This window comes from Arachis stenosperma, chromosome 8, assembly GCF_014773155.1.
Source record: "Arachis stenosperma cultivar V10309 chromosome 8, arast.V10309.gnm1.PFL2, whole genome shotgun sequence".
Lineage (NCBI taxonomy): Eukaryota > Viridiplantae > Streptophyta > Magnoliopsida > Fabales > Fabaceae > Arachis > Arachis stenosperma.
Window position 1 is genome coordinate 45,994,119 of NC_080384.1, and position 5,558 is coordinate 45,999,676.

General features: G+C 30.1%; 1 long non-coding RNA gene across 1 annotated transcript; it reads right to left on the reverse strand.

Annotated features, from left to right (window-relative positions):
• Positions 1-1,519: 1,519 nt before the first annotated feature.
• LOC130944950 (uncharacterized) lies at positions 1,520-3,232 on the reverse strand. The gene is made up of 3 exons (XR_009072191.1): positions 2,769-3,232; positions 2,363-2,458; positions 1,520-1,959 (listed from the first exon to the last, which is right to left on the reverse strand). It is a non-coding gene; the product is annotated as an uncharacterized LOC130944950 (long non-coding RNA).
• Between the last annotated feature and the right edge of the window lie 2,326 nt (positions 3,233-5,558).

Below are 5,558 nucleotides of genomic sequence, written 5' to 3' on the forward strand. Positions count from 1 at the left end.
GACCCAGCAGGCAGCAGCGTTCTTCCAGCAGCGCCCAGCGTCGCCAGCGAGCACCGACCCAGGAACGTTCTTCCCAGCAGTGACAAGCCACCGACCCCAGTTCCCACCGAGCCTCCATCGTCTTCTGTAATGGAGGCTAAGCCTCATGTTTATTTTTTCTGTTCTGATTCTATTTTTATTTTTAAATTCTGGTTTAGTCTTCTTATTGATTCTAATTTATAATTAATACTTGGCTAAGCCTCCATCGTCTTCTGATTTTGTTTTTTAATTTTAAACTTTTTGTTCTGTTTTGATTTAGGGGTTTAGGGTTAATTCTGATTCATGATTTTCAATTCTATTTGTATATTTTGGTTCACAGGTTTAGGGTTGTTGGTTCTTATTTTTTGGTTGAGGGTTGTTAGATTTTTATTCTCTGTTCTGATTTTATTTGTTGTTGATTTACTAAAATTGCTTCTGATTGTTGTTCATTGTTCATTGTTCATTGTTCAATGTATTAGTTACGGCATAGCCTGAATAGTTGTTTTTTCAGTTCCCATTGTATGGAATGGATGTTAGCAAGCAAAGTTGTATTTACTGATCATGATATCTGGAAAGCTGTTTTTGGTTTGAAGACCATATATTTAGAACTCTCCATGGATGAATCATGGGCCACAGTATGAAAATCAATTATTTTCAATGGTCTTTTTCATCCTTCCTTCTAGTCTATTCTAGAGTATACTAGGTGTTTTGTTTTGTTTGCATGCTTTAGAACTCTATGAGCTAGTGACCCTTTTTCTCTATTGATTTTAAGACTTTAAAACATGAAACCAAACATGTTATTACACATTTTTCAGTACCTCGTTATTGATTCATTGATTTCATTGTTGCTGTATGTTTTATTGCTGGGTTCAGTGTTCATTGTTTTATTTGTTGTTCATTCTTTAGGAAAATTGCTTCTGATTGCTGGTTCACTAGTTCAGTGGGTTTCTCTCCATGCATCAATCCTAGACCACATGTTTTTTGTGTGATGGCATGCACATTAAGAAGACCTTCAACCAAAAAATTGACCTAAAGCTCTTTATATAAGGAAGAGAGCTTTTGTTCATTTAATCATGCAGAAAGCATCATGGGAACGTCCTGTATATTGAGGCTGCAGAAAATGGCTGTCATCTTTACCAACTATTCCTGAAGTGTAGAACTATTGAATAGTTGTAAAATTTTTGCAGTTAATATTATTTACAACTCTTACAACATTTTCTGAGAGGTTCTGGGTTGTGTGTATCTACTAAATAATATCAAGGATGTTTACTTGCTTAAATTTTTAAAAGTAATAGCAGGGAGAACCAATAGTTGTTAACTTTCATTACTTTAGAGATATTACTGGTAGAATCTGCATGTGTTCAATTGTTTTCAAATAAAATATTGTAATAATCCTTATGGCTATGCAGTTTAGAATTTATATAGAATGAGTCTTGAGTCTTGAGTCTTGAGATCACTCAGGAACAATTTTCTTCACAACCATCATAAAATAGAAATGTAACTGAAATTATTTTCTGCATATTAAGTATGCTCATATTCTATTTCTTCTGTTTTTACTAAATAATCTGAAAATTAGTATCAAATAACATAAATTGCAACAAGCAATTAACTGAATCAAGAGTATGTTTATTCACTCATATTGTAGTGATTGTTGTGACGAGTTGCATTTTTTTGTAATTTTGGTCAAGGATTAAGTTTTGAAAATTTGAATGATTCATTGACACATGTATCAAGTAAAACATGTTAAAACCCTTCTTGCAAAAGCTTCTTTGCTTTAATTTTTTTTTCTGGTATCTATTGGCACTCATGATAATAGTGCAAAGCTTATATCTCATACATGTAAATTGACCTTGGTCAAATTAGACCAAACCATTTACAACACAAAACAGAGTTTCTATTACATAACAAGGTAAGCCTACCCTCCGCATCAGTGTTGTTAACCTACAAAAGAAACCCAACATCAAATTCTTAGTAATTGATCTCAAATGGTAATATTATATTAAACAAATAATAAAAATTACTACACATGTTTAATTATATTGATCCTAGAGGACAAAATCTCTAATCATTGATTTCCAATTTTACACGAATATTTATTTGTACCAGATATTTCTACAATAGATTTGCCCTACGATAATTCAAGTGACCAATACATTGCATCCAAATATTAAAATTAAACATCTAAGAAGCACAAAAACTGTTCTCAATATAAGAATATATGATTTCTGGAGGGAAAAGATGAGAAGACTGCAATGTAATGGTTGAAACAGGATCAAAATGTAACAAATGCTATGTTCCAATAACGTGTACAGTAAGTTGTGATTATAACCAAATAAACTCTCACCTCTATAGCCTTTCTATTTGAAGTTGTGACAATGTCTCCAGGCCTCATACCTTTTCCACTAATCATATTCTTACAAGCTGCAACTACAAAATGAACCTGCATATGCAGGACTTTAAACTTGGGCATAGCATGAATTATTAATTATAATTAGCAATTGTACCACAAAATGCAGTAACTCACAATATTCACCAGCAACTCCAAACTAAACATTCCAAAAGAAACTAGAACTTAATTTCATATGCAATATGGAATGCAATAGAAAACTCGATAGTGTTAAATAAGAAAAGAAATGAGATAAAAAAATTTCTTTTAGTTTTGTACAAATGAAACTATGTTCAAATCAATCAATTGAATTTTATTCTTTACAAAGGGAAAAAATTCATGAACAATGACATAAATTACTGACCTCAACTCCAAGAGGTTTGATTTGACCAAGAGCTTTTGCTGCACCCAAAACGGCAGCGACTGGCAACCCAGTTCTGGCAGCGATCGGCGACCCAGTTCTAGCAGCGATCGGCGACACGACGGCGAGAGCAGAGACGACGGCATGCGGTGACTCGATGGCAAGCTGCTCCAAGCCACGGACAGAGAAGCCAGTGAAGATGGGACGACGTGCCGAGCTACCTGGGTTCCGGACAGAGGGAAGAGGAAGAAGCGGAAGCGCTGAGACAGGGGACGGCGGCAAAGAACCTAGGGCTAGGGTTTTGTTGTTTTTGTTTGGGACTTTCACTGTTTTGCTTCAGAATGGGGAGGGGGACGAATCATATTAAGGAAATTGGAGAAGATGAAGAACGATTGATTTTTAGTTTTATTGATATGTTTTGCTTTGCTTTAGAGGGAGACAGGAATGATTAGAGGAATTGGAGAAGATGAATTGATTTTTGATTTTTTTTATATGTTTTTGTTTTGTTGTTTAAATTATTTAAAATTATAAAATTAGGATTAATTGAATTCTAAAATTTGATTAATTTAAAAGAATATTTTTGTCTAATCAAATAAAATAAGGATGTTTAAAATTTTTTATAAAATTAAATAAAAAATATTTTTATTTTTATTTAATTAAAAAGGGTGTATTAGTAAAAGTGGTGATATAATATATATTTAAAAAAGAAAAAATTAAATGTTGACGTGGAAAATAATTCCACATGGCTTATTACTACTTGTTCATATTTTTAACGTATCGGTACGTATGAATTTATCATCGTACCGTAGCAAACACCTTAACTTAATATCTAATTTTAAATTGGTTGGATGAGATAGATTGAAATGCAACCCGTTAAAGTGATTTCTTTGTGTCAGCCCAAAATTCTTCAAGTTTCTTTATATAAACTTTGAAAAAAAAAAAAGGTTAAATTCTATTAGAAAAAAGGCACTAGATATTAGATTGGCTATGCACACTACCCAAACCACTTTTCCGTTGGAGTGGTTTATTGTGGAAATTGTTAATTGCTTTGAACATTTAATGTATTTTAGCGACAATAAATCTTTTTTTATTATTTTAAGTTGAACATCATAAAAACTTAGACTGCATTTATTTATAAAGACAAGACATTGAGATAGGAACATTGAGACACAAAATTGTATTTGGCAAAAGAAATATAGACAGAGACAATGTATTCAGAGACACTGAATTAGTGTATTTTGTGTCCATCTTAATAAGAAAGACACGAAAATACTAACAAGGAACACAACTTATTTTTTATTTTTTCTTTTATTATTCTTGTTAATTTTTCATAATTATATTTTTTATTATTATATTTTTCATCTCAAATTTTTTGAATGAAAAAAATAAGAATAAATTAAATTTTTATAATTTATTCTAGTTTATCGCCAAATAGAATAAAAGAACACAAAATTTTATGTCTCTCTCCATCAATATCTTGTCATGTTCTATTCTCAATGTCTTGTCCTGTTCTTAGAAACAAACGTACCCTCAGAAATTAGAATCTAATCAATCTATATGACATAGAAAATCTTGAATCATTATATTGTATATATTAATTTGTTTAACTTTGACCCAAAATTACTTTCATGATGCGATTTTATCAAATAAATTTTTTTGAAACAGATTTTATCAAATAAAATTAAAACATTAGTATATTTATTTTGGGAATCACTTAAATAAAGATGTTAAAAATATCTTTTTAATAATATTTTTTAATAATTAAAATTTAATCGATTAAATTATATTCTTTTTATTAAAATTAAATTGAATAAATCAGTTTAATTAAAAAAATAAATAAATTAAATTTTAAACTAGTCTAAATTAATTTTATAATTTTTTTATAAAGAATGATTATATATATTATGACGGCAAAGAAAAAAAAACTAAAATTTAAAATTTTCAAAATTAATATATATAATAAAAATATTTTAATTATTTTTATAATAAAAATATTGTAATTATTTTTTATAAAAATAATATTAATTTAAATAAATTTAAGATTTAATTTATTATTTTTTGATTAAATTAATTTATTTAATTTTATTTTAATAAAAATAATACAATTTAATTAATTATATGTGTTAAATTTTAATTATTAAAATATCTTAAAAGGACGTTTTAAATCTCTTTACGAAGGCTGCTCCTAGGAGTGACTCGCGAGGAACGAGGTAGCTTTCTTTATCAAGAATGGTGGCTTTTCCACATTGTTTTGTGATATATAAAACTAATTATAAAATTGATTATCCAATTATTGTTCTTTATGTTTTTGTTAGTAGCTTGCCAACTTGTTTGACACAAACACTGCGGCAGGTATACCTTCCATTCTTTTATATTATTTATGAGACTAACAATAGAAATGACCAAGAAATCGAAGAAGGGAATCAAGAACACACAGAATGCAGAGTTTTCTGCATTCTTCTTTGTCATAGCGGCAGAGGCAACAGAGAACTATATATATAGCTCTGAAAACATAAATAAGATAGATAACAATAATGTCCTTGTAACAGAAGTAACTAATAAACAGCCATAACTGATTCTATAGCTCAAACCGGCAACTAATCAATTCATCCATTTTCTGTACTAACTAATTGTTGTTGCTGATTTTCTACATAATCTGAATCGTGATTTTGATTGCTTGACTACAAAATTACTTTATGTTTGGCATGTGTTCGGTTGTCGGGTTCCGGACAGATCGGGTGTACAGGTGAAGGGGTGAGGACGCTTTAGCTTTGGTCGCGCTGGTTGCGGGTT